The sequence below is a fragment of the Dysidea avara genome, chromosome 2, assembly GCF_963678975.1.
Source record: "Dysidea avara chromosome 2, odDysAvar1.4, whole genome shotgun sequence".
NCBI lineage: Eukaryota > Metazoa > Porifera > Demospongiae > Dictyoceratida > Dysideidae > Dysidea > Dysidea avara.
The window spans coordinates 841,351-863,688 of record NC_089273.1 but is presented as its reverse complement, the minus strand read 5'-3'; the positions used below and the strand labels follow the sequence as shown (position 1 = coordinate 863,688).

Here is a 22,338-nt window from a genome sequence, read left to right as displayed (position 1 = left end):
GCTAGAAACAAATCACCCTGTAGAGAGTTCAGCTACAAACAAATCAATGTGCAGAGAGATCAACTACAAACAAATCACCCTGTAGAGAGATCATCTAGGAACTAGACACAATGTAAGGAGTTCAGCTACAAGCAATACACCCTGTTGAGATTTCAGCTACAAACAAATCAACCTGTAGAGCGATCAGCTAGAAACAAATCACCCTGAAGAGAGGTCAGCTACAAAAAATCACCCTGTAGAGAGATCAGCTAGAAACAAATCACCCTGTAGAGACTTCAGCTACAAACAAATCAACCTGCAGAGAGATCAGCTACAAACAAATCACCCTGTAGAGAGATCAGCTAGAGACTAGACACAATGTAAGGAGTTCAGCTACAAGCAAATCAACCATTAGAGAGTTCAGCTACAAACAAATCAACCTGCAGAGAGATCAGCTACACACAAATCAACTTGTAGAGAGATCAGCTACAAACAAATCACACTGTGGAGATCAGCTAGAAACTAGACACAATGTAAGGAGTTCAGCTACAAGCAAATAACCCTGTAGAGATTTCAGCTGCAAACAAATCACCCTGTAGAGAGATCAGCTAGAAACTAGACACTATGTAAAGAGTTCAGCTATAGAAGAGGTCACCTTATAGAGAGTTGAGCTACAAATAAACCATCATGTAGAGAGTTCAGCTGCAAACAAATTACTCTGTATAGAGTTCAGCTAGAAAAAGTCACCTTGTAGAGAGTTCAGCTACAAAGAAACCGCCATGTAGAGAGTTCAGCCTCAAACAAATTACCGTGTACAGAATTCAACAACAAACAAATCGCCCTGTAGAGGGATCAGCTAGAAGAAGTTACCTTGTAGAGAGTTCAGCTACAAAGAAACCATCATGTAGAGAGTTCAGCTACAAAGAAATCACCTTGTAGAGAGTTCAGCTAGAAGAAGTCACCTTGTAAAGAGTTCAGCTACAAAGAAATCACCCTGTAGAGAGATCAGCTAGAAGAAGTTACCTTGTAGAGAGTTCAGCTACAAAGAAACCATCATGTAGAGAGTTCAGCTACAAAGAAATCACCTTGTAGAGAGTTCAGCTAGAAGAAGTCACCACCTAAAGAGTTCAGCTACAAAGAAATCACCCTGTAGAGAGATCAGCTAGAAGAAGTTACCTTGTAGAGAGTTCAGCTACAAAGAAACCATCATGTAGAGAGTTCAAATCACTCTGTATAGAGTTCAGCCAGAAAAAGTCACCTTGTAGAGAGTTCAGCTACAAAGAAACCGCCATGTAGAGAGTTCAGCCTCAAACAAATTACCGTGTAGAGAATTCAACAACAAACAAAACGCTCTGTAGAGGGATCAGCTAGAAGAAGTTACCTTGTAGAGAGTTCAGCTACAAAGAAACCATCATGTAGAGAGTTCAGCTACAAAGAAAGCACCATGTAGAGAATTCAACAACAAACAAATCGCCCTGTAGAGGGATCAGCTAGAAGAAGTTACCTTGTAGAGAGTTCAGCTACAAAGAAACCATCATGTAGAGAGTTCAGCTACAAAGAAATCACCACCTAAAGAGTTCAGCTGCAAACAAATCACCTTGTAGAGGGATCAGCTAAAAGAAGTCACCTTGTAGAGAGTTCAGCTACAAAGAAACCATCATGTAGAGAGTTCAGCTACAAAGAAAGCACCATGCAGAGAGTTTAGCTACAAACAAATCATCTGTAGAGAGTTCAGCTAGAAGAAGTCACCTTGTAGAGAGTTTAGCTACAAAGAAACCGTCATGTAGAGAGTTCAGCTACAAAGAAATCACCCTGTAGAGAGTTCAGCTAGAAGAAGTCACCTTGTAGAGAGTTCAGCTACAAAGAAACCACCATGGATGTAGAGAGTTTAGCTGCAAACAAATCACCTGTAGAGAGTTCAGCTAGAAATAAATCACCCTGTAGAGAGATCAGCTAGAAGAGGTCACCTTGTAGAGAGTTCAGCTACAAAGAAATTATCATGTGGAGAGTTCAGCTACAAAGAAATCACCCTGTAGAGAGTTCAGCTAGAAGAAGTCACCTTGCAGAGAGTTCAGCTACAAAGAAACTACCATGGATGTAGAGAGTTTAGCTGCAAACAAATCACCTGTAGAGAGTTCAGCTAGAAGAAGTCACTTTGTAGAGAGTTCAGCTACAAAGAAACCATCATGTAGAGAGTTCAGCTACAAAGAAAGCACCATGTAGAGAATTTAGCTGCAAACAAATCACCTGTAGAGAGTTCAGCTAGAAACAAATCACCCTGTAGAGAGATCAGCTAGAAGAGGTCACCCTGTAGAGAGTTCAGCTAGAAGAAGTCACCTTGTAGAGAGTTCAGCTACAAAGAAACTACCATGGATGTAGAGAGTTTAGCTGCAAACAAATCACCTGTAGAGAGTTCAGCTAGAAGAAGTCACTTTGTAGAGAGTTCAGCTACAAAGAAACCATCATGTAGAGAGTTCAGCTACAAAGAAAGCAGCATGTAGAGAGTTTAGCTGCAAACAAATCACCTGTAGAGAGTTCAGCTAGAAACAAATCACCCTGTAGAGAGATCAGCTAGAAGAGGTCACCCTGTAGAAAGTTCAGCTGCAAAGAAACCATCATGTGGAGAGTTCAGCTACAAAGAAATCACCCTGTAGAGAGTTCAGCTAGAAGAAGTCACCTTGCAGAGAGTTCAGCTACAAAGAAACCATCATGTAGAGAGTTCAGCTACAAAGAAACCACCATGGATGTAGAGAGTTTAGCTGCAAACAAATAACCTGTAGAGAGTTCAGCTAGAAACAAATCACCCTGTAGAGAAATCAGCTAGAAGAATTTATCTTGTAGAGAGTTCAGCTACAAAGAAACCATCCTGTATATAGTTCCGCTATATTTTAAGTCACCCAGTAGAGAGATCAGCTGCTAAAAAATATCCTGTGGGGAATAATGGGCATGTAATAAATATATGTATATAATTTGTATAATTACTAATAAAATCAAAAATAATTGAAGTATTAAAAATCTTCTATAAGTTCTTTTCTTCTTCCTGTGGTAAATAAAAAAACACATGGGTTAAAAAAGCCCCAAAGCCAGCCATAGGCTGGCTTTGCAGTATACAGATACAAAAAGAAGTGATATCTAATCAAAAACAGCCAAGCTGTAAAAAAAGGTGCGGCCCCCAAAATGGCCATGGTGAAAAAAGATGTGAAATCCAAGGTGGCGGCCAAGAAATGGCTGTGATGGTAGGTTAATGGTAAAAATTTTAATAACGACAATTCAAGTGAATTTTGTGCCACTTGGTCTTGGCATCAAATTCACCTGAATTGTCGTTATTAAAATTTTTACCATTAACCTACCATCACAGCCATTTCTTGGCCGCCACCTTGGATTTCACATCTTTTTTCACCATGGCCTTTTTGGGGGCCGCACCTTTTTTTACAGCTTGGCTGTTTTTGATTAGATTTTATAGACAACAATGACAATATCTGTACTTTTCATTACTACTGTTCATGCTCCATATGTAATAACAAGACTCACCCCTCCCCTTATTACTCTATAAGTAGTTAAATCTTTGGCCCCAAATGCCACTATTGTGGCTTTGGTTCTAAAAACGATGCATTCTTCTTTTCTTTTCCTTTACTTTGGTCATTATTCCCATGGCACACTTTACAAAATGATTATAACATACAAATGCATAGCTTCATTTCTGGTGCACTTTAAGGATCTATTGTGGCAAAATCATGTACCAAGTTTGGTGCATATCTGCTAAATACGTAGTCAAAGATTATTTCATTAAAAAAGGCCGACTTGTTGTCATGCTTACAGGGTAAAACACTAATAGAAATAATTTTAAAATTGGTATGCATATAGGCTAACTAATGTACGTAGCTCAAACCATTTGTGGTTTTTGCTATAAAGCCTTATTATGGAATTTGTCTATTACTTGTAGCTGAACTCTGTACAAGGTGATTTGTTTGTGGCTGAACTCTCTACAAGGTGAATTGATTTCAAGCTATCTCCGTACAGGGTGACTTGCAATGTTCTGAATCGCTAGAGCGATTTATCTGTAGCTGTATGGTGACTGTTCTATTAGAGTAACTTGGCAGTTGAATGCTCTATTACGGTGACAGTTCTATAAGAGTATCTCGATCTCGCTTTTGCTACACATACAACAGTTCACTTCACTACGTAGTTTGTGATCCAATTCTTCTGTACTACTGCAAGGACTTTCTATGATGATTATTCCAGCTACATATAGATTTCAGCTCATTGCTCTAAGCGATTTGCCTGGTAGGTGTGAAAACTAATATTCTTTTATTCATAAAATTAAATCACGTAATTGTGACACAGGTGGGGCTTTGTGTCATATCTCTATTTTTTTAAACCATAAAAAGGCACTCCTACGATGGTTACTCTATCTACATAGCAATTTTCAGTTCGTTCCTTTAAAAGGTTTACTGTGTGGGCGTGACAGACTTTCAAGTTTATTTTATGCAAATAATCGGTCATAACTCTGTGAATATCCATCAGATTCCTACTAAAGTTGGTACTTAAATCCACCTCAATGAGCCCTTGACGTGTGCCAAACTTCAACCTAATTGGAGCACACATTCGTGTTTTATGGCGGATTTTACAAAGTGTGCAAAATGAAGAATAAACAAAGAAATTAAAATAAAAGTATGCCCACTCATATCTCAGAACTGTCTGGGGTGAGTTTCTTCAAATTTGTTATGTAGCCTCCCCTACCTGGATAGCACTTCTGTAGCAAATTTGATTCCAATCAGATAAAGGATCACTGAGTTACATAGGTGTGAAAACATGTTTTCTTTTCTCCCTGTTATACTCACAGTGTGGCGCACTGGTTTTTTGGGCAGCACAACACAATATCGTGTGTTTTGATTTCACTGTTACTGCTCTACCATAACTCTAAGATTACTCAACAGATAAGGCTAAAATGTTAACACTAACAGTAAATTTGATATTTCCTCTAGACAACAACTAGACATGTATACATTATGCCGAAATAATAATTAGTAGCAAAGAAAGAATCTATGACAACCTTAAAGGTTAATTCCTATAGTGTATTAGGACATGACCTGTAGTAGTGCCCTGACCTTGCTTAACTGTCATAGAATACTGTATCTAATTATTGTTTTCTTATGACATTTGCTGTCTATGCAAACAAGGCCTTGACAATAGTCAAAATGATCCTACATACATGTACTGCCTGTGTCAACAACCCTTGTGATGCTTGTCTCCCCTAGTTGATGGGTGTCATACAGTTTCTCAATTCAGTAGAATATAAAATTATCACATATGTAGTATGGCAGTATTGTATATTATAGATCATGAATGTTTTGGTCTTTCTGGCCAAAAAAAATCACTCAAAAACCAGTTTCACAATACCATCCTGACTGTATTGGTTAAGTATAATCAAGCCCAGAAGTACTTTTGGTTGCCCTTAAATGCTTCCAATAGATTTCTACAAAATTAAAAATATTTTAATGGAATCTTCTACTGACTAACTGCCTTTATGCATGTGTAACTTGAGAATGGCTATCACTGTTAGACATCACTTTGTCCTGAGATGTGCCCTTTGGCATACCACAAAAGAGCAGATTGGGGGAAGGGGGTGTTTGGAATGCTGAACTTTGGGTGCCCCTAGCTATGTGCAAGCTAGGAAGCCTCTAGAAGATATAATTGCAGTACAGCTGCAATTATGTCTTATATATGTATGCATGGGCAATGAAAAGATGGAAAGAGAAAGGTGAATGGTTTAAATTATACTTTTGGTGTAAAACTAATCTAAAAGCTGCTAAAAATCAAAATATTCTAATAAAACAGTAAACTACTCTAATAGAACATCCATCATGAAATTATAATGTTTTTCAAACGTTGTCAGTGTGCCACACACTGGCAACAGTATTGAAACTGGGTCAACCGGGTCACATTTTGTCCAGGTCATCTGGGTCAGTCATGCTTTAAAAATTATCCAGGTCTAACCTGGATTGGATCACGTGCAAAGCAAAGTAAATAGTTGGATGATAAGAAAGTGTATAATGCGTCATAGTCAAGTCCCAGCTTCTTTGTGAGCCATGCCCACTTATTGGACAACTGCCTGCAGCCATATGTGCAGCCAAACCCATTTATTGGTGATATTAAAGTCTACAGGTATGTACGAAACCATGTTCATAACTGCCTGCTGGCTTATGCTGAGCTACACCCGCTAATCGATTGTTGTCTGAGACACAGTCAAGGTCAGCTTCTTTCATGAGCCACGCTCATTTTATATCGGGAATGTGTCATACTTTACAAGTATTGTGTGTTAGGTATAAGCAAAGCCACACCCACTTGTAGGAAACATATCCTTTTTTTTTGCAAACTTATGTGGAATCATGTCCACTGATTAACATCATTGAGTGTAGACACCCTTGTGCTTAATGCACTAGTTGGCAGTCTAAATGTAGCTCTTGGTACACGCCTCACTTTTAATTTATCTAGGTCACATCCAGGTATCCAGGTAAGCGGTAGTGACCCGATTTCAGTGCTGACTGGCAACTTCTTGAAAAACACTTTCTTCTTTACCTGTGCACTGCTATTTTACCATTGTTCCAAACATCCTGCCATATACTAATCACTTTCTGAAAACAGCTTCTGTCAAACATTTAATATCATAGTGAGTATTTTCAGTTGTTGCTACAAACTTGATTCTTGGGTTGACATGCTTAAGTAACACAGTGAATTTTTTAGCATGTATAAAGTTAACAAGGGTTTAGCATCTGAGAACTGTTTGTTTTTGCTCATCAGTACCAAAGTTTCATGCTGCAGTTATCTGATGAATATCCCTATATTTTAGCATCAATTAAAGCTAATAAAATTCAAGAGCTTGCCAAACCTCTTGAAGTTCAACTTTATAAGCTCAAATGATACTGCAAAATATATGCTGTCAGTGCGCCTAGGTTATAAGGGGGTTAGTTGTGGCCACAAACTAATTGTATATGTATGTGACATTGGACTCCAGTTGTAAAGTATGGTGATGGGGCCATAACTGTAAAAAGTCAGTTTGAATAGCAACAGAAAAGTGTGTGGCTATAACATAAAACTGAGGTTAGTTTTGTGTGCATTTTAAATCTCTACATGTAACTAAATGACCACAAGATTCAATCCTGTGTATTGTCTTTGACAATGCATTGCCTTACAATCCAGTAACATTAGTATAGCCCTGCTTTTCAACTAAAATTGTTAATAACAGAACTCATCCATCTTGTACTCACAATCTTACAGTACAGTAGAGTATTCAGCTAAAATAGCTTCTAGATTCAATCTTGTGATAGCTGCTATAATCCAAAAATTTCTAGACAGAGCATCACCCCTACCAGTAAAATTCTATGTTTGTGTACTCTACATATTCACTGGTGAGTCTATATTTGTGCTCTCAAGCCCTCTCTTCATTGTTACTGTTTGGACATTATAGTTTGAACCAGCACACTAGCTATACCTTAAGCTGAGCAATACACTAAATTAAATTAGTGATCCTGTATATTGATGAATTAGCATATAAAAATTTTAGTAATTCGTGAATTGATGTAATCAATTAGCAAAATCCAAAACTCTAAAATTGCTAAATTTAATGTACTGCTAAATTAAGGTATTTGAAACACAAAATTAATGGCAAGTGTAGCTATCATTCATATCTTTCCCCTTCCTGTTTTCTTTTAAGATGTAAAGAATTAATGTTTAGTTACTGGTTGCACCCTTTATATGACAGCTAGTATTACAACTGTTCAGGAATAATGATGTTATTTCATCATCATTACGCTTGGATGACTCATAATACTTTACAAGCACTATGAGTCACTTATTTAATCTCAATAACAAACATCAGAACATCACTTACAACTGAGTACATATTGAAAGGGATCCATAGTACATATCTAATGCACTTCTAATGCATCTGTGTGATAATAATGCAGTCTGTGGGGGCATGTCCCTAGACCCCCTAGATAGATAGAACATGCTCCGCGTGCTAAGTGTGCTTGCACACTATACTAATTGTATACTATACTAGTTGTAGTTAGTTGTATCAACCAGTTGTTACTTTTCTTAGCAAGCAGCTATTATAAACTCCCCTCCCAATGATCCTACATCTTCCCCTGCTGTAATATGTACAATGTATACAACATGGACCTAACTTTGTCCTCCTTTGCATCCCATTTCTTTTCACTGACTTCCCAAGGTGTCAATCCACAGTGGTGTAATGCATGGCTTCTCTATACGTTTGTAAATGGGAGTTGTCCGTTTCTTCCATGGTGACTGAATTGAATACAAAAGTACTTCTGATAGTGTTCTTTATTTGTAACACTGGGTAAATAAGCATACCTGCCACTTCACTTTCTAGTCAGCAATTGATAATTGGGCTGCACAAATCATCCATATTTTTTGTGGTGACTGGATTGATTGCAGAGTCACTTCTCCTACTGTTCTTCATTTATAGCAATGTGTAATGGGCTGAAGATAGCAGAAAGCAAAGCATAATGACCAATTCACATTCAAGTTAGTAATCGATAGTTACAGTGCACATTCAAATGAAAACATTAAATCTGGTGCCATCCTTTTCTTTGATGTGGTATGTACAGCTTTACTAGTTATAATAATGTTACAAAGAAAAACAAAAACAAACAAACAAACAAACAAACAAACAAACAAACAAACAAACGGAATTTTTAGTTCAATTAGGGATCATAGAAAAAAGTAGGGAAACAAGGGAGGTCGCCTACACCTGCAGATATACTAGTGAACTTTTAAGTCCTACTTCAGTCTATATACCATGACTGAAGTGAAGATGTAGACAACCTTCCTTTTCCCCCCTACTTTTCTATGATCACTAATCAAACTAAAATTCCTTATACTTGTGTATATACATCAAATCAACAATAATATTAAGACAAACAAACATCAAATGATCACACCATCACATAAGCACAATTCACTAAGAAACATGTAATAACAACATTAAATTTTGACAATTACAATAGTTGTATAAACATTTGGAGACATTAACAAGTATACTATGTATATTATCTCACATTTATCATACAGTACGATAGTACTGCATATTAGGGACATCGATAGTCTTGCGGCGCCCGACCCTGAAAAGAGGGTCTGGTGAAACTGTGTACAAAAAGTTTGGCGCTGCCGGAATGTTGGAAGCTCCAATCAGATTGCTCCATTTCAAATTGATTATGTAATGCGTACATTTCAAAAGATTCGTGGCTTACAGTTAATTACATCCGGTGACTCTGCCGCTTAAACTCATTGAGAAAACAGCCATACAATTCTGTTGGGTTCGTTTTAATGTTGAATAAATAAAGTAGCGCTATTAAAGTAGCGCTATTAACGTAGCGCTATTAAAGTAGCGCTATTAGATTATGACCCATACAATAACAACTGATCAGTGGGCGTGGCTTATGGCCACGCCCACTGATCAGTTGTTATTGTATGGGTCATAATCTAGTATAATAGTGCTGTGAGTAACTCAGCAGATATTTAGTGCTCATGAGCTTGCAAAAATACTTCACAAACAAGTATAAGAAAAAAATTGGAATTTTAAATTAGGTTAGGGACAGTGTATAATGCTGCAATAAAAAGTACTGAAACAAGCTGGATCGGAGTAGTACGTAATGTCCAAATACTGTAAAACAATAAGAAGTGAATATCCCTACTGTGCTACACTCATGATCAATGCACAGTAGGGATATTCACTTCTTATTGTATTTGGACATTACGTACTACTCCGATCCAGCTTGTTTCAGTACTTTTTATTGCAGCATTATACACTGTCCCTAATCTAAGTTAAAATTCCAAATTTTTTCTTATACTTGTAGTTAAATAGAGCCGGATGTCATCACATTATTTAAAAATGCGAACTGAAAGTGAGTCAACCTTAACTTCAACCTTAATCTAACAATAAAAATCATACCTACAAGCTTGTTCCATACTAGAATGTGCAACACTACCAAATATGGTATACCGTTATCAGTATGTGAAATGATGCTCAGATGATTACTGGAAAATTTCATAATTGTTATGGAAAATATTCTGAAGTGTAGCAGAGTGTTTCTTACTATACCTTGAGTCATGTTCTACTTTTACGTAGTTCTAGTTATTGTCTATAATGTTGTACTTTTATCAAATTATAATATTGCTAATCTTATATTATGTATTTTGTGATGACAACGTGAAGTAACACTTACAGAATAATATAACCAGGAATTAACATCTATGGACTCCATTGTTGTCTTAATTGTTTCCAAATCATCATTTTCTATAGCTCTGCGAAGTCTGCTCTTCTCATCCTAATATATGACATGTATTACATCATCTACACCAGACCTACTAGTAACCATAACAACAATCACTAATACCACAACACAATTATAGTCATTACTAGTGAACTATCTCTCCAATGATGATTACCATCTTTACACATAATGTACTATACTTCAATATTTACATTATGACATAACACATTATCTGTGGAGAAACCCGAGTGTTTACAGTTCTAAGCCAGGCTTCAACATTAAACTGTGACTGGATCTGCAAAAAGGTGTTATAGCCTTTCCAATTGCATGTACTTGGCAATCCATAACTTGATTTGTGAGTAGCCTGAAGTTTAGTCATCTTACACTCCTAATCAGTGTTGGGCAAGTTACTTGTAAAGTAACTAGTTACATAGTACTTGCAACTGAACTATTTAGTTATAGTTACATATTACCCATAAAATAAAGTGACTGTAATAATATTACATATTATATTACTTTGTGTCCACAGCCTTAAGCTGTCACGTGTGAAACTACCACCTTATCACGTGACATAATTGCATTGTTGGACAATATGCAAATCTTGGTTATAAGTAAGAAGCTGGTGAATAAGCTTCATTCAGTAGGCCTCATTACTTCGTTGTGGCTAGGCATTACTCAGTGGATTACTAATGAGATTCGTAACTTTGTTACTTGTAGTATTAATATTATGTAATATCAGACTTGTTACAGTAACTATATTACTTAGGTAACACGTTACATTTGTAAGTAAAATAACTTGAGTTATATTACCTGTTTTTATAGCGTATTTCATTATATTACTTAATTACCACAAAAGCAATAATATTACACAATGCATTACTTTTGTAACGCGTTACTCCCAACACTGCTCCTAACATAGCAATATTCCTGGATGTAATTTTAGACAATGGGTTAATCACATGATGAGTTACGACCCATCGATTTTGGAAATTGGAAAGGCTATAAGACTCCTTTTACAGATCTGGTCATGTTTTTAAAAGGTGTACAGACAAAAATAGCCAATCATGCTATAATCCTATCTTGAATTGAAGGGAAATGACTTCATTCTAATGTCTCAACAAATGTAGTGTCAAAACTTACAGTGCTCAGTGTATATGTGACCATCTCAGCATAACCCACATTGCTTGCACAACAATTTTTTTAAATAAACAATATTTGAAAAGTATGTGAAATTGTGCATGCTATTAGAAAAAGGAATAATGTGCTACAATACATTATGTGTTACTCTAGGAAGCAAGCCTAACATCAACTAAACCATCTTAAATCAAGTGTCACTAAAAGGAGGAATGGGAAATTAGGAAACCGGAAATGGATGGGAAATGGAGTGATTCTCTATATAGTGCACTTTAATTTGTCGTATTCCAGGTGGTATTGCTAGCAAGTGATGGCATCAGAAGCCATCAGTGAAGGTGCAAGCTGGACATAAAGCCAAGTGAGTGCATGGACGAAACTTGGTATATGAATCAAGTATTCAGCATCCGACAGTCAGTGTGACTTTGCTACAGGAGTAGGAGTAGCTAGAGTGACAATGAGCAAGACTGATTGAATGTAGCTCTTCAGTATTGTGCAAACTTGGCCTCATTCTTCTGGCATGTGATCTCAATCATATTTGTGTACCTCCTACTGAACTCAAATTCTCCTGTCACTACATTAAGTCTCCATCAACACTGTCATGGCATTAGTGCAACTACTGTATTAGTTGTTTTGAAGTTCGTACTAATCAAATTATGATTTATCAAGAATTATGAATGTAAGTAGCCACTAATGACACATACACATGGTAACGTAATATGATTATATGTACATGTATATGACACATGTGTAATCAGCATATATGTAGAGGTAATTGTACATGGTAGTAGCTTGGGTAGAGTGTCATTAGCCAGCTACTGGTACTCAGTTCCTTCAAAAAGAAAATATCAAATAATGTGTTCCAAGAAAGATGATCCAGTTTTATTTAAGGATATGGTAATATCAAAACACCAATCCACTACCAGTATATGCTCACCAGTACTATCATGACTGTATAGTGAACTAGGTGACTTATAGTATTGCACCTTGCAATGTTTGTAGTAGCTATAGTACATGATATAAAATTAATATTTTGTGATTATGATACAGTGTAAGAGATTCCCTTGGTAACTGATTGTTCTACTACTACTTCACTGACTACTACATCTGAGACTATATATTAAGCACATGGTAAATACAAATGTCATGAGCAATCATCTGATAGCTACAACATCACATGTACATTATACCAGTGTTAGTAGCAGTGACAGGAGAACTTGTGACACTGAGTAGAGTAATCACACTATAGTATAATCACAGCATGAGATACACAAATATGTATTTGGGAAATGAGGAAATGGGAAATTGAGTATTTCTCCATAGTTTGTTTTCGACGTATTGGTGGTATTGCTAGCAAGTGAAGGCGTCAAAAGTTATCAGTGAGGGTGCAAGCTGGAAGTGCATAGTCAAAACTTAGTATTTGAATCAATTTTTTGGTGTTCTACAGTCAGTGCAACTTTGCTAAGAGTAGCTAGAGTGACAATGAACAAGACTGAATGAAAGCAGCTCATCAATTGTTCTCAGTATTGTGCAAATTCGACCTCATTCTTCCGACAAGTGACCTCAGTCTTCCTCCTTTTAGTGACACCCTCTTAAATCCCAGTGTGTGGAATTGTCAAAGTTCCTTGCTGGATGATAACTGCCATACAACTATACAGGATGGCTCTACTACTGTGTGATAAGTTAGTTATCACCATATACTATCTTATTAACTTGTTATCATGGAGAGTTTTGAATATCTTTGTATCATTCCTGTAGTTACACTGTATAACCAAGAGTACAGTATATGAATGATATGCGATTGTTTACAATGGGGTATGTACGTAAACAAGATCTTTGTCACTTTTTATTTAAAACCAATTCATGGTAAAAAATTTAAGCCAAATTCAACATGTACACAAGGTATATCACTGAGAATGTAAGAACCTTAGCATATTGTTAGTATACAAGTTGTTCTTCACCACTGTTTACAGTATGATTCCAAAATAGCTTCTCAAGTGAAGACAATATGGATAGATGCTTATTTTGTTTAATTATTAGCCAAGTTATACCTTTTGTATCTGTTTGTATAGTGTAATGTTAAAGTGATTGAACTTTAGCTATAACTAGGAGCACTATTGGATTACAATAATAAAGTAAATTAACTAAGTTACATTACTGTTAGTAGTGTGTAATGAATGATGACAAATAGGACTGGCCAATATACCAGTATCATATGATATTTAAGTCATATTGATTTTGATATCATCTGCTTTTTACAATTCCACCATACCTTCTAGGACTCCTTTGGACATGTTTCATTCCACATAATTTCAGTAGAGAATTACCAGATGTTTGAAGTCAGGGGGTGATGTAGACAACTGGTCAATTTATGTAAACAAGTTTATTTGTGGTATTGACACATGAGACTTGTTGAGTTACCACAGGTATTTGTTTTATTGTGGTAAATGATTGTTACATTAAGAACACTTCAACTTGATTATTTGTTTCACAGACTAAAATATCAAGAGTATAGGGTTGGTAGGTCAGTATGTAATATTAACAGAATCAGAACAATATGAGTACAAAAACAAGTTGATGTTGTGCTACTTATAAAAACCAGGCGCCATGCAGCTACAGTAGCTCTAACTCATCTGGAATTAACTAACTATGTATTACTATCTTATAATTTTAACCAATAGGGTTTTTGGTTGTGCGATAATAAATTATTATCAGTGCGTAACTCTCATATTTCATAATTCTTTCAATTATGTTGCTATGCACTGCTATGGAAGCGCTTGTTAAACATTATGCACAAAAGTATCGTCTAAACTGTTTTACAGTTTGACTATCATGTTTTCTCCCACAAATTCTCTTGATAAAGCCTGAAAGCTGCATGCTCTTCATTTTTGTTCATGTACGCAAAGGATATGTCCCCTTTCGACTAGAAGGGATATGCTGTTCCTAGTAGTCTACGAAGCCTGCACCATTGTTTTTAGTTGTTAAATGTCTGTAAAACCCCAAAGGGAATGTAATTCGCAAAGTCTGAGGAGAGCTGCCACACCCACATTTCAGACTGCAAACCACCTCAGAGCAAAGTTTACCTGTGCAGAAGTTTAATACAGACTTTACTTCGCTTTTACTTCTTACGTAAAGCTACTTTTGCCATTTTAATGATTTTGCTCATGTGGGTGCATACGGACAAACATAGGTAGATAGTTAGGTAAATAGATAGGTACACACACATTTATGAAAACAATTTCAGTAAACCCGGCGATTTGGTCTCAACAAAGCAACAACTCATTTGCAACCATACTGTGTTTCTGAGTTAGGTTTTGAGAAGGTGAATGGCAGGTAAATACATAGTAGTTAATTGTATTGGAATAATACAAGGGTTGTATTCAGAGTTTCAGTTTTTAGTGGCATTTTAGCTTCCTTTTCCATGGATGAGTTTTTTTTAATCTTTGAACAATGGGCTGGTCAGGCCTGTGAAATAATTAAGTTGACATGGCCTACTACTGTGACATTAGTAATACGTACCACTACTAGAAATGGTGCAGTGGCATAGCATAACAAGTGTACATTATGACCAAATTTGACACAGAAATGGTTATTACAAGAAATTTGGATATCCGACCATCTCCAACTACACCATTTTGATAGGCATCGCCCACTAATTCACACATGTCATGTTATAAGCAATGTAACTTTTGTAATGGTTGTCTAAACTAGCCATACACCTCTTCAAGTAGTACAACTACATCAAATACACTGCATTTTTATCACAGTGTTCCTGAGCCTGCTTAGTATAGTACTCTTTTATATGCATTGAGCTGAACTCTCAATAACTCTCAAGTATGGAATTACACAAGTTCTTGAAATTTGGCTCATTTGTAGTGATGATCTCTGACACGTTATTGATGGCCAATCAAAGTTTTCATCGTACAATTCTAATGAGGAAATCATAAACAGACCCGAAATACTTTCAACAAGTTGTTACGGAATTTTTAAAATAATTTATTTAACAGAATTTTCTACTGACTGACTGAGTAACTGACTGATGCCTTCAGACAAGTGTAACTCGATAATGGCTAAGGCTATGTTCTTGATTTTATCACTGTTCGACGTCGCTTCGACCCGACAGGTGCCTTTGGCATACCGCAGTACGTACAATACATTCTTCATGGACTCACCAGTGTCCTCCTTTGCGTCCCATTCATCTTTGCTGACAGGGAAAGGTGTCAATTTGGTGCAAGCACGTGATGGCTTCACTTCGAAACGGAAATCATCCATATTTTTCATAGTGGCTATTTTGATTACAAAGGCACTTTTCAAACAGTTCTTGATTCGTATTACTGTGTAACGGGTTGAACATAGCCGACAGTGAAGTGTAATGGATACTTCACTTTTCAGACGATAATTAATAAAATTGGGGCGTGGCACCATTTCTTTTGGTATGCATAGATTGTAGAGGTGCTTCCGGAAAAGTTCTTGATTCGTATTGCTGTGTAACGGGTTGAACATAGCTGACAACTAAGCGTAATGGATACTTCACTTTTCAGACGATAATTGATATAGCTGGGACGTGGCGCCATTTCAGATGCGGTATGCGTGGGTTCACCAGTCACAATAAAATTATTTACAAAAAAGTTAACAAACAAGTACATGAAAAAATTTGGAATTTTCGACCAGAGTAGGGACCATAGCACATCGATAAAAAGTACTGAAACAAGTTGGAGTAGTCCATGATATTAAATCACAGTAAAACAATAAAAAGTGTTATATCCCTACTGTGTATTTCCGTTATGGTATCTTGAGCACAGTACGGATATAACACTTCTTATTGTTTTGCTGTGATTTAATATCATGGACTACTCCAACTTGTTTCAGTACTTTTTATCAATGTGCTATGGTCCCTACTCTAGTTGAAAATTCCAAATTTTTTTGTGTACTTGTACTTGATTAATACCACCAATTGTGTATTCTAAGTTACAGAGAACAAAAAATGATGAAAATAAGGAGGACACAATGTTAGTGTGAGATGTTTGTATACAAGGTCAAAAGTGTAGTGAAACAAGTAGAAAACAGTGAAACCTCATTAACAGAGCCACCTATAGGACCACAATAAGTGGCCCTGTTAGCAAGGTGACCCTATTACTAACAACTTATGTATATATAAAGCTGATAAGCCTTCTATCCATCCATCATGTCACTTACTCATAAAATCTCAGTGTGAATCAACAAAATGAAAGTTGATAATGAAGTACTCATCATCTGGCTGCTCTAAGATTATTATCACAGGTTCATGTGTGCTTTCATTCATTCTCTACAATATGTAGAAGACCAAGGTGTAGAGAAAATTTGAGCAATGTTCCTTCGAAAACCACAACACAAACTGTTCAGTAGTAAAACGCCTGACTAGTGTGTTGGAGGTGATGGGTTCAAATGCACTTTTCTTTATTTTAAAATAGTACCATTTTGTGCACACCTATATAAAACTCAACCTTTAGCTCATAGTGTCTTGGCATGCAAAGCATATATCAACGAGGAATTTTAGTGAAATTAAACGCATATCATATGGCACCTTAAGTGTTGTTGTAGTAAATACTTTTGTTTGTTCTTTATAGGGTGATGAAGGCACTGGTGTAGGGAAGGATCACTGAAAAGTTGAGTTATATTTTTGTCAAAATCACAGACAAAAAAAACTGGTGATATGCACGCCTATGGCCAACCTGGGTTCGATCCCTGCCTAGATCATAGCTTTTTTAAACTTTCAATGCACCTTTTGTTCTACAGTATCTGTTCCATACAATTTTTTTATCCACAAACCCTTATGCTTACAGTTTTTCAGCACTGGCACATAGACTGCTTTACATCATAGGGACTCTTATAGTGCTTTTGTGGTAGGGCAGACAAATTGCCAGCATATTTTTGTGCATCTATGTGTTTGTCCAGTGTAGGTAAAAGCTTCTTTCACACTTAATCTGTATGATACTTAGTTCAGATTTACCTCATTACTTAGAAAACAAGCAACTTGGCATGATTGGGCAGGTACTACTGTGCATGTGAAAAATGATATTACTGGCATTACGCAGATACCATAGTTTACACTGAGGAACTGTGTGTGCAAGTGCTCAACTATTTCACTAATCCTGCTTACATCTTTTCACTCTTTTCAACTTGCAACAGAGTCAATCTGCACATGCCTGTTTTGCTCTTGACACCTTACTGTCATCACTATTATTGTTTGGTTGGTTAAATTGCTATTCTATCCAGGAAAAATCTATTTTATCTGTTTTCTCAGAACTCAGCTTGGCATGTACATGCTATCCCATAATAATTTCATTGATCTTAGTATAATGTGTAAAGAGAATGATGAGGTAGAACTTACAGTACATGTCCTTTTAAATTTAATGAATATTGTAGTCAGTGGTGGAGGACACTTACAGGTAATTTAATTGTATATAATCATCTTGAGAGTTGTCATTTAGTTTGGAGATATTAGATGAGATGAACTGATTTGAAAAGACTAACAATACTTGATTAATACCACCAATTGTGTATTCTAAGTTATGCACAGCAAAATAATGAAATTGATAAAAGTAAGGAGGACACAATGTTAGTGTGGGATGTTTGTATACAAGGTCAAAACTGTAGTGAAACAAGTAGAAAACAGTGAAACCTCATTAACAGAGCCACCTATAGGACCACAATAAGTGGCCCTGTTAGCAAGGTGACCCTATTACTGACAACCTCATTAATCTAAGTATATATAAAGCTGATAAGCATTCTATCCATCCGTCACGCCACTTACTCACAAAATTCAGAGAGAATCGACATAATCAAAGCTGATAATGAAGCACTCATCATCTGGCTACTCGAAGATTATAATCACGAGTTCATGTGTAATTCCATTCATTTTCTACAGCATGTATAAGGCCAAGGTCTGGAAAATTTTTGAGCAACATTCCTTTGAAAACCACAACACAAACTGTTCAAGTAGTAGAACGTGTTGGAGGTGATGGGTTCAAATCCATGTGTTGGCACTTTTTTTTCTAAACAGTACATTTTAGTGCACACCTATATAAAACTCAACGTTTAGCTCATATATGACATGCAAAGCACATAATTTATTATTGACAAGGAATTTTAGTGTAAATGTATATCATCTGGCATCTTAAGTGATGTTGTAGTATGGTACTGCCCAAGTGTATGGTACCACCCAAGACTCGAGTGCAATTACGCGCAATTAAAATAGTTGCTACAAAGTGGGTGTGGCACCTGTTTTGATCACTGGTATTCATTTGTTGATTCGAGGGATAAAGACTCACGATCGAAAAAGGTGCCACGCCAACTTTTTAGTGAGTTTTTTTTAAATTGCTTGTAATTGCATGCATGCAAGTGAGTGAGATATTACGCGAGAGCAGTACCGTAAATCAATACATGCTCTTCTTTGTTCTTTATAGGGCGATGAAGACATTGGTCTAGGATAGGATCACTGAAAAGTTGAGCTACAGTAATATTCTTGTCAAAACCACAGGAAAACAACTGAGGTGATATGTGCACCTCCCTTGATTATAGCCAACCTAGGTTTGATCCCTGCCTAGGTCATAACTTTATAAAAAATTTAGATGTATCTATTTGTTCTACAGTGTCTGTTACATGCAATGTATTATCCACAAATCCTTACGCTTACAGTTTTTCAGCACTGGTACATAGAGACTGCTTTACATCATAGGGATGGACTCTTATTGCACTTTTGTGGTAGGGCAGGCAAATTGTCAGAATATTTGTCCATCTGTGTGTTTGTCTAGTGTGTAGCTAATAGCTTCTTTCACACTTAATCTGTACGACACTTTGTTCAGATTTACCTCAAAGAAGCAACTTGCATGATTGAGCAGGTATTACTGTGCATCTGAAAAATGATATTACTGGCACCATGCAGATACCATAGTTTGCAGTGAGGAACTATGCATGCAATTGCTCAACTATTTCACTAATCCTGCTTACATCTTTTCACTCTAGATCTGCTTAAAGGATCATTATTTATTTTTATTTTATTTATTTATGCTTTACAGCACAAGTGCTGAAGGTCTGTAGGGCACCTGGTCCTACAGCCTGCTCAAAGACTTTAGCTACTTAAGGTGTGTTTGAAAAGTTGGAGAAAGAAGAAAAAATCCATGACTGGACCTAGGTAGCCTCGAACTTGCTGCCATCCGATTTACGCTCGAACACTTACAGGAGTCTACCAGGTGGTCAGGATGATTTCTCCCTGTTATTTTCATGTAACTATATCCATAGGAATTCTAGAGAGTAACTCATTATCTCAAAGTACCCCAAGTAGAACCAAATGGACACTAGTTTATTTATTTATGCTTTACAGCACAAGTGCATTAAATGTCATATATTACAATAAAATTAAATGATGATGTTTAAACACCAGTATGGGGTTTTGTATGGCAAGAGGTGTCACTACAACGTTAATACTGAAAGTGCATAGCATAGAACAAGTTCTGGTCCTTTGCTTGCCATGCAGTAACTACAATTGTAAATGGACATGGTTAAAATGCGGAACGGACTCGTAAATGGACTGGTTCAAACAAGCCTAAATACCAGTATAGCTCATAGCATAGCATCCCATAAACAATACTACACTCAACAAAGGTCTTACAAAAGCTTTTAACCATGATTTTAAAACGCGGTCGAGCTAACAACAAGCCCAGCACTTAAAACTGGGTTCAATAAATTCAGGTAATAGCAGTCACGGGTGAAATTGTCACTATCAGTGCTGTAGACATGGTTGAATAATAATTATAGCACATTTCATTGTTGCAGTCAGCCTTATCAGCTGGTGAAGTAAAACTGTGGTGTGACTTTGAAGCCTGCCCATCACCTTCCGTAACCTGTTACACTGAGAAGCAGCCACAAAGCTATGTAGCAATTAACCTGAACACAAATCTATTAATAATAACAGCATCTCTTCAACAAGTCACCTTTGGCTTGTTTACAGCATTATAAAGTCACGCCATGAAGAATGCACTTTTAATTCAGCACAGAAGGAATGAAGTTCAATAGCAGTTTTAAGCACGGTGCTTAATATTAGAGCTGTACCGATATGGGTTTTTGGCATGTACCGATATCCGATATGTATACCACCAAAAGAAGCCGATAACCGATCGATATTTGCATTACAAATAAAAGTCATAGTTAATCTATGCAAAAGTGTACATTTACCTACTATTCAACAACATGTGGATATATTCATTGCTCACTCTATGCCTGTGGTGATGGTGGCTTGGGTTTCTATTGTGCAATCCAGACAATTAGTCACCCACAATCAGTTACTCCCATGAAGCCTTAAACAGATATTTCTGCATTACTCTGCATTTTATTGGCTTGTGTGAAGGCTGGTACAGTAGGTTTCCTTGGTTATCCTGTGACTCCTCTTTTTATTACAAAGGTACTACATATAACTGCTTTGTTTAAGACTGATAAACTTTCCAGCAACAAACAATAGAATTGCATGGCTTCTCGTAACGTAGCGCTTGCTGTAGGGTGAAAATAAGCCACTGCCACTGAACAACCACATGAATAACGTAGAAAATTAATATTATAATCCGTTTATATACGAACTATTGCTGTATAAATATCGGTAGCGATATCGGTCTTGATATTGTTCTATACCGATTGGTAAAAAAATGCCATATCGGTGGCCGATATTTTGGCTGATCCGATTGTTGGTATAGCTCTACTTAATATCGGCTTATACAAGTTTCAAGACAATGTTCAGAGGTTTATTTACAGTCACTGCAGCATCTGATATTGTTCAGGAGTGGTAAACAGATGTTTGGAGTAAGTTTTCCCTGTTCATTTATGAGTCTGTTTTCCCAGTCTGCTCTGCATTTTAGTCATGTCCTTTAAATTATGCACAAGTTCATTTCTTTCTTTTTGTTGACAGTAAGGTAAATTTCATGCAGAGATAGAAACCGTGTTATGTGTGCACACCACCTGTAATGGCCTTAGCTTGCATGTAGTTCAACTAACCCTGCATGTTCATTATGTCACTATATGGATGACATAAGGATTATGTTCATAGCACTATCAACATGTATGCTACACAGCAATATAGAAATACTAATAATGTCACATTTGTTGTCCCTACATGTACAGCAGGTGCCAAAGCTTTTATTTGTTCTTTACAGCACGTTGAAGGCACTGGTAGCCAAGACTCACCCCATAAATGAGCTACATTCCTGTCAAAACCACAGACAAATAACTCTGTTGCTTTACATCATTAATTTCAGTATGCAGGATGGGGTAGGTAAAAACAGTAGGACTAATACAATGTAAGTATAGAACATTGTGAAGTATATAAAATTCCAAGAAGAGTTGGATTCGTGCAGGTCCCCTGGTCCTTGGTCCCCGGGTCCTATAGGTACCCGGCTCTACAAGTGATCTTGCATTGTCAATCCACTTTTCCCCCCATCAGAGTGTCTCGCATGATGTTTGCACCAAAAATTATAAGCGCCTATGAAATGGGTAGGTAAAAACAGTGGACCCAGGGACCAAGGACCCGGGAACCCAAGGACCTAACTCTGCTTGGAATTTATACCCTTCACAATATTCTATACTTATACTAGGTACCTTTGCAAGTATAGACTTGCATGACTAATCCACTTTTTCCCTTGTCACGGCATCTCACACTATGTTTAAACCAATTAGAAGTTATAAATGCCTCTGAAAAAAGTGTCTGAAACTGTACGCCACTCACTTGCTGCATAATGAGCATACTAATCTATTATTTCGACTCGTTATTAAAATTTAGAAACATTGTGCAAACAAATATTCACGGGAAATAGCGATTACTAGCTAAGTAAGTTTCAGTCCAACAGCTCGACATTCAACCAGACTTCATACATCATGGGCCTAATGTATTTCGCGGACTGGACTCACG

At 36.7% G+C, this 22,338-nt stretch overlaps 2 long non-coding RNA genes across 2 annotated transcripts in view; both read right to left on the bottom strand.

The window, feature by feature from the left end:
- Window positions 1-22,338, bottom strand: part of LOC136246420 (uncharacterized) — a 423,931-nt gene that overhangs the window by 5,472 nt on the left and 396,121 nt on the right. The window lies entirely within an intron of this gene.
- The window catches only part of LOC136246419 (uncharacterized), a 28,398-nt gene continuing 16,241 nt past the window's right edge, over window positions 10,182-22,338 (bottom strand). The window contains exon 3 of the long non-coding RNA XR_010696408.1: window positions 10,182-10,328. This is a non-coding gene — a long non-coding RNA (uncharacterized lncRNA). The remainder of the gene's footprint in view (window positions 10,329-22,338) is intronic.